We start from the raw sequence: 19,516 nt of genomic DNA, 5'->3' as shown, positions 1-19,516 counted from the left end.
ATGGAAATAATGCCATCTGCAGCACCATGGGTGAACCTGGAGATTATCATAAGTAAGTGAAGTAAGTCAGAAAGAAAAAACAAATATCATATGATAATGCTTATATGAAGAATCTTAAAAAATGATACAAATGAACTTATTTACAAAATGGAAACAGACTCACAAATTTAGAGAACAACCTTATGGTTACCAGTAGAGAAGAATGATGGGAGATAGATTGGGAGTTTGGGATTGACATGTACACACTACTACATTTAAGATAGATAACCAACAAGAACTGACTCTATAGCACAGGAAAATCTGCTCAATATTCTATAAAAACCTAAATGGGAAAAGCATTTGAAAAAGCATAGATATGTATAACTGAATCATTCTGCTGTATACCTGAAACTAACATAACATTCTTTTTATTAATTGTTTTCTGTCAAACCTCAAAATGAATCAGCCATAGATATACATCTATCCCCTCCCTTTTGAACCTCCCTCCAGTCTCCCTCCCCACCCCACCCCTCTAGGTTGATACAGAGCCCCTGTTTGAGTTTCCTGAGCCATACAGCAAATTCCTGTTGGCTATCTATTTTACATATGGTAATGTAATTCAAACTAACATAATATTCTTAATCAACTATGCTCCAATATAAAATTTTAAAAAAACTTACTGATCAATAAATGTCTAATCTGAAAAGCTAAAAATAAAGATAACTCAATTTTAAAATGGAGAAAGGATTTGAATAGATATTTCTCCAAAGAAGATATCCAAATGTCCAATAAGCATTTGAACAAGTGAACATTATTAATCATTAGGGAAATGCAAATCAAAACCATAATGAGATACTACATCAAAACCATGAGAATGACTATAATCAAAATGACAATGACGAGTGCTGCCAAGATTGTGAATAAACTGGAACCCTCAAACATGGCTGATCGGAATGTAAAATGGTACTACCCTTTAGAAACAGTTTGATAGTTCCTCAATAAGTTAAAGAAAGAGTTACTACATGAGTCAACAAACCTACCCCTACAGAATCCACTCCTAGTTATATCCCAAGAGAAATGGAAACATAAATCCACATAAATTTATAACACCCCAAAAGTGAAAAACAACACAAATGAGCATCAATTGATGAATGGATAAACACAATGTGTTGTGCTCAAGCAATGTTATATTTTTGACCATACAACGGCAGAAAGTACTGATACATGTTATAACATGGATGAACCTTGAAAATGTTATGCGAAGGGAAAGAAGTCAGACCAAAACCCATACACTGTATGACTCCGTTTGTATGAAAAGTCTAAAATAGGCAAATCTATAGAGAAAGGATTAGTGGTTGCCAGGGCCTGGTGGAAGGGGAAATGGGAGTAACTGCTAACAGGTATTGGGTTTCTTTTTGGAGTGATGCAAATGTTCTGAAATTAGTGGTGATAGTTGCGCAACTGTGACTATACTAAAAACTTGTGAACTGTACACCTTAAAATGGTAACCTTTGTGGTATGAGATAGGTGTACAAAGTCCCCACACTTTAAGGTAAAGAAATTATGGTTTAAAAAGGTTGAGAACTTTAAGACTGATTAAACCCATAGGTCTCAAAATGTAGCCTGCAAGTCACCAGCGTCAACATCACCTGGCAACTTGTTAGCGATGCACGTTCTTAGGTTCCATGCAGGTCAAATGAGTCAGAACCTCCGAAGGCTGGGTTCAGGACTCTTGTTTTAACGAGCTCTGCAGGTGTTTCTGATGAACACTCAGGTTTGAAAGCCACTGGGTTAGTTACAATTGTAAGGCCTCATTGCTCTTCCACTCATCAGATTCGTAAACTTTGTTTTGGCAAGTTTCTTGACCTTTCTGTGCCTCAAATTATTCATCTGGAGAAATGGTTCCTAACGAAGTTATTATGAAGATAAAATATTTAAATACAAGTAATGTGCTTGGAAGACAGCTTGCCACTTAATGAGTTGAATACTCGGTAAGAATCAGCTATTATTCTATCAATCAAATGCAGATCCCCTAATTTGGTGGAATTGAGCCACATACATGTTTAAATTTTCTAGCAGCGACATAAAAAGGTAAAAACAAAATAATAATAATATAATTTATTTCACCCAATGTATTAAAAATATTAGCGTTTCAACAAGCAATCAATGTAAAAAATGTTTAGGATAGTTTACATTCTCTGTTCCAAACAGAGTCAACAAAATCCAGTGTATTTTATACTTAGAGCATTTTTCGATACAGACTAGCCACATTTCAGTTGCTCAATAGTCACCTGTGGCTGGCGACTATCATACTGGACAATACCATTCTGACACAAATGCTGAGCGGTTTATCCTCTCTAAAGTTCCTATGCCTTCAGCACATAGTCTCTGCCCGAGGATTTTCAAGGAATGGATGGCCAGGTGGGGACAGGTCAAGAAGCATCTTTTCCTGACCATGTCTCATCTTAACAGGTGATGCTGGGTTGCAGATAAGCCTTCAACACATGCTTTTTGCCCAAAGGTGGGCACAATAAAGGACAGAAATGGTAGAGACCTTGTAGATGTAGAAGAGATCAAGAAGAGATGGGAAGAATACACAGAAGAACTGTTCAAAAAAGATCTTAATGAACTGGATAACTATGATGGTGTGGTCAGTCACCCAGAGCCAGACATTCTGGAGTGTGAAGTCAAGCGGGCCTTAAAAAGCACTGCTGTCAACAAAGCTAGTGGATGTGTTGGAATTCCAGGAGAGCTATTCAAAACCCTAAAAAATGGTGTTATCACAGTGTTGCACTCAATATGTCAGCAAATCTGGAAGACCCAGCAGTGGGTCTTTTCCACTTGACTGGAAAAGGTAAATCCTCATCCTAATTCCCAAGAAGAGTAATACTAAAGAATGTTCAATTCATCAGACAGTTGCACTCATCTCCCATGCTAGTAAGATCATGCTCAAAAGATTCCAGACTAGGCATCAGCATTATGTGAACCAAGAACTTCTAGATGTCCAAGCTGGGTTTAGAAAAGGCAGAGGAACCAAAGATCAAATTGCCAACATTTGCTGAATCATGGGCTTCCCTGGTGGCTCAGAGGTTAAAGCATCTGCCTGCAATGTGGGAGACCTGGGTTTGATCCCTGGGTCGGGGAGACACCTGGAGAAGGAAATGGCAACCCACTCCAGTATTCTTGCCTGGAGAACCCCATGGACGGAGGAGCCTGGTGGGCTACAGTCCACGGGATCGCAAAGAGTCGGACACAACTGAGTGAGTGACTTAACTTGAGAAAGCAAGAGAATTCCAGAAAAACATCTATCTCTGTTTCATAGACTACGCTAAAGCCTTTGACTATGTGGATCATAACAAACTGCGGAAAGCTCTTAAAGAGAAGGGAATACCAGACCATCTTACCTGTCTCCTGAGAAAACTGTATGTGACTCCAGAAGCAACAGTTAGAACCCTGTATGGAACAACTGATTGGCTCAGGATTGAAAAGGATCATGACAGCGTTGTCTGTTGTCACCCTGTTTATTTAACCTATATGCTGGGCACATCATGAGAAATGCTGGGCTGGATGAATTACAAGCTGGAATCAAGATAGGTGGGAGAAATCAACAATCTCAGATATGTGGAAGATAGCACTCTAATGGCAGAAAGCAAAGAGAAACTAAAGAACCTCCTGATGAGGGTGAAAGAAGAGAGTGAAAAAGTGGGCTTAAAACCAAATATTAAAAAAACTAAGATCATGGCATCCAGCCCTGTTACTTCATGGCAAATAGAAGGGGAAAAAGTGGAAGTAGTGACAGCTTTCCTTTTCTTGAACTTTAAAATCTCTGTGGATGGTGACTGCAGCCATAAAAATCAGAAGACAATTCCTTCTTGGCAGGAAAGCTATGACAAACCTAGACAGTGTCTTGAAAAGCATAGACGTTACTCTGCCTACAAAGGTCTGTAGAGTTAAGACTATGGTCTTCCCAGTGGTCATGTACAGTTATGAGAACTGGACCATAAAGAAGACAGAAAGCCAAAGAATCGATGCTTTCAAACTGCGGTGCTAGAGAAGACTCCTAAGAGTCCCTTGGACAGTAAGGTCAAACCAGTCGATCTTAAAGTAAATCAACCCTGAATACTCATTGGAAGGACTGATGTGAAGTTGAAGCTCCAGGATTTTGGTCACCTGATCCAAACAGCTGACTCATTGGAAAAGTCCCTGATGCTGGGAAAGATTGAGGGCAGAAGGAGAAGAGAGTGTCAGAGGATGAGATGGCTGGATGGCATCACCAATGCAATGGATTTGAACTTGGGAAAATTTCAGGAGATGGTGAGGGACAGGGAGGCCTGGCATGCTGCAGTCCATGGGGTCCCAAAGAGTTGGACACAACTGGGTGACTCAACAACAACAACAACAAGTTCTCAACTACATATTATTATACAAGAATGATCATGTAAACTGCCTGAGGAGAATCTTAATAGAGTGGCAGATTACAGCTTTTTGCATGTTATTTGCTGTGGTATTCACAGCGTCTAGAAAACTGGCACAGAGCAGGCACTCAACAGATTTTTTTTTTTTAAACTAATAAGTGAACAATGCTTTTCTAACTTAACCTTTTAATTTTATTACCATTTTTTCCAAATATCTGAAAATATCTAATAATTCCTTTAATATGCCCTTATTTCTCACAAAGCAGATCCACTTTCATCTTCTAAATTGATTTTTAAGCTCTTCCTTATTTTAAAATATTTATCAAGCCCCTAGTAAAGATCAGGTTTCTTAGAGTATGAGCCCATAATAGAATTGCTGATACTAGGAGTTTATTTTCCATACCAGAATACATATTTCATATATGTACAGACATCATACAAAAATTACAAACAGAATTTTGTTTGGATTTTTCTATTGCTGGCCTAAGAACAAATGGAAGCAAGGAAGCAAATGTCTTAGAGTTTCAATATTGATGAGCGTTCTTTATTCTTAGTATAATCTAGGACATATTTACACATTAAGGGCCCACACAGCTGGATAATGCTGACGTTATTATAAATGTATAGAAACACTGTGGATGTGGTTGGGGTGGAGTGGTTTCCCAGGGAGACCAGTATCTGCTCTGAATTAGTTTCTTCTCTGAGTTCCTAGGAGTCATGAAGCAAGTTGGTGTGTGAAGTTTACTCAGAGTAAAAGATGAGGTCCTAAAAACAACCTATAAGGCCTCCCAGACCTCTCTGCAGTAATCTTCTTTAAGCTCACTCCCCTCCAGCCACACTAGCTTCCTTCCTGCTACTCAGACACACCAAGTTTGCTGCAACCTTCCTCCTGTGCTTTAGGCTCCCTTAGACTGTACTGCTCTTCCCCCAGTATCCACTTAGCTGCCGCCTTTTCTTCCTTCAAGTCTTGTTCGGACGTATTTCCTTCACAAATTCTACCCGAGTTTACACATTGAGTACAGTAAGCGCCTGGATTCCACCTCTGCCGCTCATTTTCCTTACCCTACGTTTCATCCCCCTTAGCACCTACCAATCTTTAACTTATATCATACTATGTTGTTCATTGTTCCTCACACTACTATGTATTAATAAAAGCCACAGGAGCAGAGATCTTGTTTTTTTGTTGTTGTTATTTGCTGATGTACCCTATCCTGGAGCAGTGGCTAGCCTACAGTAGGGGCTCATATCCTTGTAGAATGAGTAAATGAATTAGTTCTCTCATAGACCAGGCTCTTTAATAGATTTCCTTTTCAATTTTTGAGGCTGCTCTAGCATTAAGATCAGCTGGGAGGTTTTGCGAGCCTGTCTGAAAAGTTGAACTCTCCCAACCTGTTGGCTGGGCTTACTCACTGAAATTGTCTCTGAAATTTTTTCTGTTGGGCAAGTTGCCAGAGCCTGAATTTGTCCATCTTAGGTTCTTTTTCTCTTTTTTCTTTTTTTTCTTTTTGGATGGGCCTGTTTCAATTTTGACTGACTTTACTGTTTTGTCTGGGGCTTTATTCTTCTATTGAGTTTTATTTTTCTGTGTTGATCAAGCAATTTAGCAACTATTCTTCTCAGGGCTATGGAATAGTAGAAATTAGAGATGGAAAAGAACTCACAGTTGATCCAGTCTATCCCCCTTGCCATTGAAGTCTTGCTTACCACAATACAATGTCCACAGCTTTGTTGAATGAGGTTTTAAATGTCCTCAGAGATTCCTTTGGGCGCCTACTCAATTAACCTAATACTCCTAACAATTAACAAAAATTCTCAATGTTTGTCTAAACTTTCCCTTTCATATTTTCATTTTATTTTTCCTATTGGTAGTCCAAGGTAGCAAGCCCTTTCTCTTTGGGGATTTTATACCTTTCAGAGAAGTGTAGACTTACATTTCTGCTCTGTTCCTTAGCCAATCTAATACAAGTGTCCCTCCCTTAATCTTTTTTATATTCTCTTTAATTGTATTTTTGCTTACTGAACTCCTTCAAACTCTTCATCTTAATTATTAGTATGTGTACTTTCACTAGTCATCCATTGAACTACTGTAACAATGCTTTTCCTTCTGAAACCTGGAAGACAAAGCGCTGCCATCTACCATGTGAAATTACAAATATATACAATTCATTGCCATAATCAACTAGGGTGTATTTATTTCCCAGAATATTAAATAATTTCTGTGCAATGCTGTTCACTTGACTTTAAAATTTTGATGATAATTGTGCAATATCAGATATCTCATTGAAGCCCTTTGAACTTTTGTTTTCATATCTGCAAAAGGAGAGAATGTCTGCTTTAGCCTCCTTTGCCATAATCTTATAATAGTAAATATATGACTATAGGACTAGAAAGAGATCTTTCAGAGATAAAAAAGCTTTCATTTCCCAGCTTTCAGACATAGTCACACAGGTTAAATTATTTTCATTACTATGAAGTTCAAATGGCACTCTTTTTTTTTTATTTGTTTACAGTAATTTATGCTAGATCAATGTATCTGTAACTAATTCTACTAAAGTGAAAATTTTTTAAATTGCCAAATGCCATGGACTGAGTTTTGTAAAATATAAAATTACAGGTTGGGTGAAGTAGTAATGTCAACTGCTCTAAAATTTTCAAATTTATACTCTGTTTTTATCTTGTCTCAGATGGGCGCTGGTCCCTGGACCTCATTTTGAGTAGCCTTGATGAACAATTATACTCCTTACATTTAGATTCTGATGCTTTTCAACATAAATATGTCTCTTCTGATGGTTAACATAATACTTGCTTGTACTATTCAGCTTGTCTGTTGCTTCCCTTCAAATTCAACTTTTAAAAAATAGAAGAGTCAATTATTTCCCCCAAACATCCGGTAATGTGTTTTCCATTTATTTGTGTTACTTTTTCAACATGTAGTAATCCTGAATTTATTTCATAAAATCAAATCTGAATGAAAAATACCTTTAAGAAAGAAAAAAGCAATTTCTTGGAGTTTATTCCAGGTCAGTGAGTTATAGGATGGTCTCTTGGTCACAAATGCAAGTAGCTTCATTTTCTGTAACTCTCACTAGTCTCTAGCAGTCCTGACCAAGGCCACACTGATAGTGGGCAGAAATCCATCGATCCAGGAAAGATTAAAAAACACTCTCACTTATTTCACCCTGTCTGGCACTCTGCCATCAATCTGTACCTTTTGGATTTAAGACACAGATTATATGTCAGCAATAACCAGAGTAGCTATTACATAAGCTGGTTATGGGATGCCATGTGCTTTCAACTGGCATCTTATACAGTTTGGGTATAACAAAAATTTAGTTTTAGCACACTTTTCTGAAATAAACTTCTCTTACTTTTAGTGGGTTTTAATTGCTTTTAGAGGGAATTAAATAAAAATATACTAAACTATCATTTTGCCAGGGAATTAAAAAAATAAAATTTATGGGAAAGCATGAAATGTGGGGAAATATTACAGTAAACTGCACAAATGTAATGCATAAGTTAGACACTGAGCTTTTTAGGATCTAAGAATCTATTCCAAGAAAAAGAAAACTGAAATTTGAAGACTTATGAGCTTGTTTGAAAAACAGTAAAAAATAAGTTTCAGCTGGTCTGAGAACACAGGAAAGGCACAATACAGCACCAGGGTAAATAATAGCAAAGGATGAGTGAGGTCCTGGCAGTGGAAACCTTTAAATACAGGACATTTTATACTTCTTTTTTAAAGGGATTTTTACAAAGGTAAGGAAAAAGTACACACACATAATATATATCAATATCAGAAAAGTGAATTAAAACAATGTATCAGATGAAGTTTTCTTTACACAGTTTTCTAAGAGCAAGCATATGGCTAATGTGGATTAATTACTAATGAATTTAATAAAGTGAACAGATTATTAGCTCTTAAAGCTAGTTATTTTGTTTTCAAATGTTCCAATGTGCCAGATGTTTCATAAAAATAGTTTTCATTATTTAAAATGATTTATGAAGCTAGATGCCTAACTTTTATTTCTGTGTTAAAATTTAAGAGTTAAAAACCATTTAACAGACAAACGGAATTTGCAGTTCAGTTAGCAGTCACTGAATGTGAAAAGAGTTCTTAAAATGCTCCTCTTCACAGCCATTCTCGTTCCCATAGAAACCAATGTGAGATCCAGGAAAACAAGGTAAGTTCTAAAATAATCACCATTATAAATACCCATTATATAAATGTAAATACAGGCAATTGAAATGATTTAGATGATTTTGAAATTGCATATCATTTCCCAAACCATAATGATTCCTTCAGAGTGGTTCTTGTCTGTCATATAAATACAGCATTTACAAAATTTTAAAAATTCTTATGATTTACTTGTGAGACCATAATTGCCTTTTCAAACAAGTCTTGGGCATGCAAATATCAATTTTTTAACATGTATTTTGGTGCAGGACGGATCTTTTATTGGCTAGGCCTTTTTCTTTATGGTAGATTAAGTACTTATCATTACCAGCATTTGAATTTTACGTAACCATTTCTCTATTCATTATTAATTGCTCGACAACGAGATCTAGATATTTTAGAGAGTTATTTTACAACTACGATTTTTCACGTTTTTATTCGTCCAAGAATTTTGTCATGATAAAAGAATCAAGAAATCTTTTATTGGAATTGTAATTCTTCTCAAAGTCCAGAACCAATCCTTGAGTATAGAGTACTCATAATATTAATGAAGATGCGAATGTGAGCTGTTCACAGAGATATACCTCCCTCTAAGAAGAGCTAAGTCTCCTAGTGTTTAAGGAGCAAGAAAATTTCAGAGGGAAAGTCCCAACAATGAGAAGGAAACACTTGAATTTAGTGTAGCTGTTGAAGGAGTTCTGGACATAACACCGTAAAATATGCTGCTGCTTTGGTATATTGATTTTAAGCTTGAAGTCACATGAAAAATGACAAGACAATGGAGAAGCTTTCTTTGAACTTTACCTGCCTAAAGACACATCCTCCAAAAGGAATTCAACTGTCATAAATCTTCTCCCTAGGATTGACTCTCATCACCTGGGAAGAGACTAGATGTCCAATTCAAACCCAGACAAATTGTCACAAACTATATCTCCCATCTATTCTTCAAAAGCCCATTTATCATTCTTAAAAATCATTTATTCTCTCCTTGGTTGCCTATGTCCCCCACTTTCCCCTACTATAATAAGACAGTATGCTGCTGCTGCTGCTGCTAAGTCGCTTCAGTCGTGTGTGACCCCATAGATGGCAGCCCACCAGGCTCCCCCATACCTGGGATTCTCTAGGCAAGAACACTGGAGTGTAAGCTCTCAAATCTCAGTGCTTTTTGAGGTGTTCCTTTTTTTCCCTGTGATGCCCTGCTGTGTGTTATAATAAAAAATAATAATTTTGTTTATCTTTAATGCTATTAAGCTGCCTGTCATAAATTTATTTTATAGACCCAGCTATTGAACCTAGGAGAGTAAAGGGAAATTTTTTTCTCTCCTACGAAGTTAAAGACACCACAACAAGTTATGGACTAGTCACACAGTATTGATAACTGGATCAATTTTCAGAAACTTAGATATTTTCCCTTACATTTCACTGAAACACTTGATTCTTAAAAGGTGGCTCCCAAACCAGCAACACTGACATTGCCCGTGAGCTTGTTAAAAATGTAGACTCTCAGGCCCTAGGCAGACAAGATTAACACAGCTAGTCCACGTATTTGCTCCAGAAAAATTTAGTTTTATTCTAGTGGACTGATGGAAGCTACTGAACAGGATGCAAATCTAACAGAGGAAAGACCATGTCTGCAAGTGGCATCTGCATAGCAGGTAGCTCAGAGCAGAATCCATAACCAAAATTAAATAAGTTTGATAAAAGAGAGTGGAAATTATCTCCTTAATTTTGAAACTGGCAAAACTCCTTAATTTTGAAAATTTCAAAAAAATTCTCAAGTTTTGTTTTTAAAAGAAAACATTCTCTTATTTTCACCCACTCCCCATAAGCCAAGCCATTAAAATATATTATGCATACAAATCAATTCAAAATGGATTAAAGATTTAAATGTAAGACCTGAAGCTATAAAAAACTCCTAGAAGAAAACATAGGGAAGAGCATCATGACATTGGTCTAGACAGTTTCTTGGATATCACATCAAAAAACACAGCCAACAAAAGCAAAAATAGACGAGTGGTACTGCATTGAACTAAAAAATTCTGTACAGCAAAATAAAGAGTAGAGTGAAACCACAACCTACAGAATGGGAGAAAATATGTGCAAACTATATATAACTAACAAGGGGTGACTCTCCAAAGCATACAAGGAACTCCTACAACCCAACAGCAAAAAACCCCAAATAACCCAATTTAAAAATGGGCAAATGACTTGAGCAGACATTTCTCCAAAGAAGACATACAAAAGAGTGACAGGTATGTGAAAAGGTACTCAACATAATAAATTATAAAGTAAATTCAAATCAAAACCACAATGAAATATTCTCTCATATCTGTCAAGATGGCTCTTATTTAAAAACCCTCAAAAAGTAACTTGTATTGACAAAGTTGTGAAGAAATTGTAACCCTTATATAATACTGGTGGGAATGTAAAAGCTGCATCCACTCGGAAAAAGAGAATGGACATTTCTTTAAAAAATTACAAATAGACCTACTATATGATCCAGCAATCCCACCTGAGGACATTTATCTGAAAGAATAAAAAATCAGGATCTGGAAAAGATAGCTGCACTTCCACGTTTACTGCATTAACCACAATAGCCAAGATATGGAAACAACCTAGACGTCTATTGATGAATGGAAGAATAAAGAAAGTGTAGTATATATGCACAATGGAGTATTATTCAGCCTTAAAAAAGAAATTCTGCCATATTTGACAACATGGATGAATCAGGAAGATATTCATGCTAAGTGAAATAAACTAGTCTTAGAAGGACAAACACTGAATGATTCCACTTATATGAGGTACCTAAAATAGTCACACTCATAAAAACAGAGAATAGGTGGTTGCCAGGAGCTGGGAGGAGACGGAAATGAGGAATTGCTTTTCAATCACAAAATTTCAGTTATACAAAATCAGTAAGTTCTAGAGGTCTGCTGAATAACACTGTGGCAATAGTTAACAATACTGTATTGTGCATTTAAAATTGTGTTAAGTTAAACAAAAACACCCAACATAGATCACAGCAGGGTTCAGAGCTAGCTGCAAGTGTCCAGTGTTGTAACCCAGAGATATCCTCATCTTTATTTTCTAATATCTCATCCTTTCTACACTTCCCTTGCTTTATTTCCATGGCTGCAAGTGGTTTGGTTTGACCCACCTCCTTTTATATTTTCGTTTTCTCATAGAGTTACATTTGCATTTATTACCAATGTATGTAAAATTTCATATATTATGAATTTGGTGGGGAGAGGAGGGTCCTAAAGGTGTGTTTCATAGATTTAATCTCATCTAGAACCTGCCTTTTGAAGACAGGGAGAAGCTGCAGCAAACGGCTGTGTTCTGGTGGTTAGAAAAGGCAGGTAAAAAGATAGCTACAACAAGGCAAAAGTTCATTACTGAACTTTGATGTCAAACATGGATGCTGTTTGAAATAAACTTTTCTTCTAACCTTGAGGAGTTTTATGCATTGATATAAGATGGGAATCAGCATTATTCTCCTTTCTACTTCAAACGATTACTATTTATTGTCTATATACCATATGCCAGGCACTCTTCTGAGTATTCTGTATGAAATAGATCATTTAATCCTTACCACAACCTTATGGGGAAGGTAATATATTACTCCCACTTCCAAGATGGGTAAACTGAGACTCAAGAAGGAAAGTAATTTTCTAGGACCTCTCGACTGATAAGTAGCAGAGCTTGAGTTTGAACTAAGTTAGGGTGACCTTGTAGCCAAAGCTTTTTGCATACTTTGAACGGACGTCATAGACTTGAAGTATATGTTGGCCTCTTCAGTTCTTCATGGCTGGTCACTTAGCTGTTATTTCCTAAAATCAAAAGGAAAGTGCCTTTGAAATCGGTCCTTCCTTTAAATATTAGCCATTTGATGATCCCTCACCTGGAAGGAAATACAAAAGGACAATCTTGATGATCCATTCTGCCCCGTTACTGGTCAACTCCACAGCAGACTTAGGCATTCAGGTATTTGTGATTTAACTTTTATAATGTGCATCCCATTTGCTTCTCCAGTGGACCACATTTGTTAGAACTCTCCACCATGACCTGTCCATCTTGGGTGAGACAGACTGAAAACCACAATCACAGAAAACTAACCAATCTTATCACATGGACCACAGCCTTGTCTAACTCAATGAAACTATGAGTCTCATCTCATTCTCCTCAAATTTCCTAAATTGTTGGTCATGTGCTGAATATGTTAGCTTCTTCTGATATTAGTCAATTTCCGGTTCCAAGTGATTTAATCACTGTCTAAGGATCAGTTTGGTGTTCCAGTCATACAATGTCACGGTGGAAAGACAGTATCATTTAAGCCAACTCACACTTATTATGAAATTCCTAAAGACCACATATCCAAGAAGATGAAACATATTATTTTGTACTCATTTCTCAGCACTCACTTCTTTTGAAAGATTTCCTTGGCCTTGTTGAGGTCCCCAGAACAAGCCACCAAGCTGTGTTGCCCTGTCTACCCAACTCGGCCCCATCTCATCCAAACACTGAAGTTTCTCTGGGCATCATCTTCTAACAGCTGAATCAGATTAATACTCGCTGTTGAACTGGAGATAAGTCTGATTGGGCATGACATCATAGACACCATTTCCTTCACAGTATACATGGGCCTTTCCCACACTGGCTGTGCACTCTGGGTCCACCAGAGCTTTGCCCTTTAACAGCAAGCTCTTCAAAGACTCTTGCTTGTCTTCAGTCCTGTCATTACTTGCCTTTCCTTCAGCCACAGACTCCTTTTTCACTCTGTGACATTTCTGAATTTTCTTTGCAGGAGGGTCTTCTGTAACTGTTTTGCCGTTATTAACACTTTCAGCTTGCGATCTGCCGCCAGCAGTCCCCCTCAGCTGAGCTGCCATGGATTATACAGTGGAAGTAAGAAATAGATTCAAGGGATTAGATCTGATAGACAGAATGCCTGGAGAAGTATGGACAGAGGTTCGTGACATTGTACAGGAGACAGGGATTAAGATCATCCCCAAGAAAAAGAAATGCAAAAAAGCAAAATGTCTGTCTGAAGAGGCCTTATAAATAGCTGTGAAAAGAAGAGAAGTGAAAAGCAAAGGAAAAGGAAAGATATACCCATTTGAATGCAGAGTTCCAAAGAATAGCAAGGAGATATAAGAAAGCCTTCCTCAGTGACCAATGCAAAGAAATAGAGGAAAACAATGGAATGGGAAGGACTAGATATCTCTTCAAGAAAATTAAAGATACCAAGGGAACATTTCATGCAAAGATGGGCTCAATAAAGGACAGAAATGGTGTGGACCTAACAGAGGCAGAAAATATTAAGAAGAGGTGGTAAGAACACATGGCAGAACTACAAAAAAGATCTTCATGATCCAGATAATCATGATGGTGTGATCACTCACCTAGAGCCAGACATCCTGGAATGTGAAGTCAAGTGGGCCTTAGAAAGCATCACTGTGAACAAAGCTAGCGGAGGTGATGGAATTCCAGTTGAGCTACTTCAAATCCTAAAAGATGATGCTGTGAAAGTGCTGCACTCAATATGCAAGCAAATTTGGAGAACTCAGCAGTGGCCACAGGGTGGGAAAAGGTCAGTTTTCATTCCAATCCCAAAGAAAGGCAATGCCAAAGAATGCTCAAACTACCGCACAATTGCACTCATCTCACACATTGCTGCTGCTGCTAAGTCATGTCAGTCATGTCCTGACTCTGTGCGACCCCACAGATGACAGCCCAAAAGGTTCTGCCATCCCTGGGATTCTCCAGGCAAGAACACTGGAGTGGGTTGCCATTTCCTTCTCCAATGCATGAAAGTGAAAAGGGAAAGTGAAGTCACTCAGTCGTGTCTGACCCTCAGCGACTCCATGGACTGTAGCCTTCCAGGCTCCTCCGTCCATAGGATTTTCCAGGCAAGAGTACTGGAGTAGGGTGCCATTGCCTTCTCACACACTAGTAATGCTCAAAATTCTCCAAGCCAGGGCTCAACAGTACGTGAACCGTGAACTTCCAGATGTTCAAGCTGGTTTTAGAAAAGGCAGAAAAACCAAAGATCAAATTGCCAACATCTGTTGGATTATCAAAAAAGCGAGAGTCCAGAAAAACATCTATTTCTGCTTTATTGACTATGCTAAAGCATAGTGTGTGATCCACTGTGTGGAAACTGTAGAAAATTCTTAATGAGATGGGAATATCAGATTACCTGATCTGCCTCTTGAGAAATCTGTATGCAGGTCAGGAAGCAACAATTAGAACTGGACATGGAACAACAGACTGGTTCCAAATAGGGAAAAGAGTATGTCAAGGCTGTATGTTGTAACCCTGCTTATTTAACTTATATACAGAGCACATCATGAGAAAGGCTGGGCTGGATGAAGCACAAGCTGGAATCAAGATTGCCGGGAGAAATATCAATAACCTCAGACCTGCAGATGACACCACTCTTATGCCAGAAAGAGAAGAAGAACTAAAGAGCCTCTGATGAAAGCGAAAGAGGAGAGTGAAAAAGTTGGCTTAAAGCTCAATATTCAGAAAACTAGGATCATGGCATCTGGTCCCATCACTTCATGGCAAATAGATGGGGAAACAGTGGAAACAGTGAAAGACTTTGTTTTTGGGGCTCCAAAATCACTGCAGATGGTGCCTGCAGCCATGAAATTAAAAGATGCTTACTCCTTGGAAGAAAAGTTATGACCAACCTAGACGGCATATTAAAAAGCAGAGACATTACTTTGCCAACAAAAGTCCATCTAGTCAAGGCTATGATTTTTCTGGTAGTCATGTATGGATGTGAGAGTTGGACTATAAAGTAAGCTGAGGGCTGAATAACTGATGCTTTTGAACTGTGGTGTTGGAGAAGACTCTTGAGAGTCTCTTGGACTGAAAGGAGATCCAACCAGTTCATCCTAAAGGGAATCAGTTGAATACTCATTGGAAGGACTGATGTTGAAGTTGAAACTCCAATACTTTGCCCACCTGATGCAAAGAACTGACTCATTTGAAAAGATCCTGATACTGGGAAAGATTGAGGCGGGGGAGGAGAAGGGGACGACAGAGGACAAGATGGTTGGATGGCATCACCGATGTGATGGACGTGAGTCTGAGTAGGCTCTGGGAGGTGGTGATGGACAGGGAGGCCTGGCATGCTGCAGTCCATGCAGAGTAAGACATGACTGAGCAACTGAACTGAACTAACTGAACTGAATGTGCATCCCAAAAGGAACTTTAGGTTTCATTTTCTTGAAATAAATGGAATTATCCACTGTAAAATCTGCTTCTGACTTGACTTTCTGTGAAGCTTACCAAAATACAAGTCCGTGTGCTTGACACACAGTGAAGCCAAACAATACCTTTAATACTATTAATGGTCTTGCAGTAACATTTGCCTGGCAAGAGCATAGGCAATAACAGCACACAGTAATGGCCACGTGGAACAGAGAAAGGTGTACTGAAGGCCCTGCAAGGAGATGGGTGGCTCATGCCTTAAAAACCCCAAACTCTCAGAAAGTTCTCAGCAAAGCAGTTTCCTAGGAAAGGTTAGGGAGGGTGTGAGGTTAGGGAGGGAGGTGAGGGAGGTTAGGTGAGTTGCTGCAAACTTCCTGGTGTCAGAACCTGCGTGCTTGAGGTCAGGTAATGGTCAGGTAATTTGCATGTTTGCTCAGCTGCTCGGTCATGTCTGAGTCTTTGTGACCCCATGAACTGTAACCCACCAGGCTCCTCTGTCCATGGGATTTCCCAGGCAAGAATACTGGACTGGGTTGCCATTTACTTCTGTAGCAATGTTCCCAACCCAAGGATCGAACCAGCATCTGGTCAGGTAATATGTTCCTGCCAATCTCCACCAAACAAATGTTATTTTCTGTTCTGACAACAAAGGGCCAGGTCCCCAGACACAACGTTCATCCTCCAAAGTCCATGTCTGGCTGAGAGGAGGCAGATCTCAGCTGGCAGCTCCCTCAGGGCCAAGTCCCCAGGCCCCACCCAGCCATTATTGCTGAGGGAGCCAGGTACCCAGGACCCAACTGGCTCTCAGCCTCCTCAGGCTGCCCAGAGGGCAGGGGCTGGGCCCACAAACCAGGTGCCTGGCAGACAGCTCCCACCATTCGGTTGCAGAGGCGGGGACAGGGAAGAGGTTCACCACTGCCTCAAGGCCTGGGCCTGGCCAGTGGGTGGCCTTGGTGAGGGCTCTGGAGACCTGCAGGACACAGCTTCAGTCTGTTCCCTGGGCCCCCCAGGTCAGCTGCCAGCCATAAGCCATGTGAGCTGGAGAGTCCCTGGGAGAAGGCCAGGAGGCACCTCTTACCTCACACTTCCAATCCACCACTCCACCAGCCAAGTGGAACGGCCCCAGTAACGGTTGCACAGTGACAGTTGCTCGTTTGGGGGAGGCACCCACTGTGGTGCCTGACCAATGGCTGAGTGACTGCTATCAGTCTTGTGGGTAACTGTTGCCAGGTAACTGTGAAAGTTGAGAGTGAAAAAGTTGGCTTATAGCTCAATATTCAGAAAACTAAGATCATGGCATCTGGTCCCATCACTTCATGGGAAATAGATGGGGAAACAGTGGAAACAGTGGCAGACTTTATTTTTGGGGGCTCCAAAATCACTGCGGATGGTGACTGCAGCCATGAAATTAAAAGACGCTTACTCCTTGGAAGAAAAGTTATGACCAACCTAGACAGCATATTGTAAAGCAAGAACATTACTTTGCCAAAAAAAGGTCTATCTAATCAAGGCTATGGTTTTTCCTGTGGTCATGTATGGATGTGAGAGTTGGACTGTGAAGAAGGCTGAGCGCCGAAGAATTGATGCTTTTGAACAGTGGTGTTGGAGATGACTCTTGAGAGTCCCTTGGACTGCAAGGAGATCTAACCAGTCCATTTTGAAGGAGATCAGCCCTGGGATTTCTTTGGAAGGAATGATGCTAAAGCTGAAACTCCAGTACTTTGGCCACCTCATGTGAAGAGTTGACTCATTGGAAAAGACTCTGATGCTGGGAGGGATTGGGGGCAGGAGGAGAAGGGGATGACAGACGATGAGATGGCTGGATGGCATCACTGACTCGATGGACGTGAGTCTGAGTGAACTCTGGGAGTTGGTGATGGACAGGGAGGCCTGGTGTGCTGCGATTCATGGGGTTGCAAAGAGCTGGACACGACTGAGCGACTGAACTGAACTGTGGCAGACACAGCAACAGCCTGCACTCGTGGCGGCACCTGGCCCTCCTCTATGATAACATCTTCTGATGTGTAGGTAAAGGCATAATTTTAACTGTTAATACGATGCTTCTCATTAGAGTTGTGAAGGGTTTCCCCTCCAGAGAGCTGAGTCAATGCTGAGGATTGTTTTCTTCTTCACTCTACTGCTTGCCCTCTGCAAGTCTACTTATATTTTATGTTTCTGCCATTTTCCTACACGTGTCTATGCTTAGTAGTGGTAGAAAGAAATGATTCCAGGGGTTCTTGTATCAACTGTTGACCTCTTCACACATTGAGATAGTCTGTTTCCTATCCTTATGAAAACCCTTTAGCACTTCACCACTTCTTAGCACTGTGAGTTTGGCCACATCACAATCTCTCTGTGCCTCAATTCCTATAAGCATAAAAGGGATTTTTTTCTACTTACTTCATAGGGCACTTGTGAGGACAATTCAGTAAGTAAATACACAGATAAAGACTTTGCACAATACTTGATACTTGTTGAAATCTGAAAGTGTCAGTCGCTCAGTCTTGTCTAACTCTTTGCAACCCTATGGACTATAGCCCACCAGGCCCCTCTGTCCATGGCATTTCTCAGGCAAGAATACTGGAGTGGGTTGCCATTTCTTTCACCAGGGGATCTTCCTGACCCAGGAATCGAACCCAGGTCTCCCACATTGCAGGCAGATTCTTTACCGTCTGAGCCCACAGGGAATACTTGTTAGCTATTATTATTTTATTATTATCATTATAATTGACTTTTGGAGGACCTGACTTGCAAAATATCACCAAAATATCATCTAAGAAACAAAACCCACATTCTGAGACTTTTAAGGTTGGTATGGAGAACCTGAGATATTTAAAATGTCCCCTAGTGGCTCAGCTGGTAAACAATCTGCCTGCAATGCAGGAGGCCTGGGTTTGATCCCTGGGTTGGGAAGATCCCCTGCAGAAGGGAAAGGCTCCCCACTCCAGGATTCTGGCCTGGAGAATTCCATAGACGGTATAGTCCATGGGGTCGCAAAGCGTCGGACACGACTGAGGGACTTTCACTTTCAAAGAAACTAAGTGATTTGACTAAACTCCTGTTTAGTAGGAACTGGTCCATCAAATACATATTCTTATGTGTTCAATTAAACTAAGTAATAATGGTGCTTATACTTTATTAATAGCTACCATTTTCCAAAGTTTTTCCACATGCCATGACCATTAAAATAAGAAGTTGTTCATTGTGCCACATGCCATGATGACCAAAATGAAAAGTTATTTCCGTGGTTCCAGCATTCTGGATTTAACAAATCAGACAAAAAATTTAACAAATTAAACAAATTAAACAAATTTAACAAATTTTTTTTAAATTGGAGATTTAACATAGGGTTGTCTTTTAAAAATTAATTCCTTTAAATTGAATATATTCTATTTTAGGAGAGAATCATCATATGTCACTCATTATTTTTTCTCTGGTTAAAAACTGATATAAATGTCATGATATATCAGATTAAATAATAGGTCCAGGAACTAGAAACTCTTGACTTCTTGGTCAAAAATTTTATAGCACTTCAAAAACGGAGATAGATATACATCCTATAACACAAAATTCACCATTTTAAAGTGTACACTTCAGTGGATTTTAGTATATTCACTATACTGCAACCATCATTACTATACAGTGTGGACTTTTATCATTCCACAAAGAAACCTTCCACCTATCAGCAATTAGTCCCAAATCTCCCTTATCCATTTCTTAGTGGTCA

Source organism: Ovis canadensis, chromosome 4 (assembly GCF_042477335.2).
Source record: "Ovis canadensis isolate MfBH-ARS-UI-01 breed Bighorn chromosome 4, ARS-UI_OviCan_v2, whole genome shotgun sequence".
In the NCBI taxonomy this organism is placed as follows: Eukaryota; Metazoa; Chordata; class Mammalia; order Artiodactyla; family Bovidae; genus Ovis; species Ovis canadensis.
The sequence above is the reverse complement of the archived record's forward strand: the minus strand, read 5'-3'. Positions refer to the sequence as shown.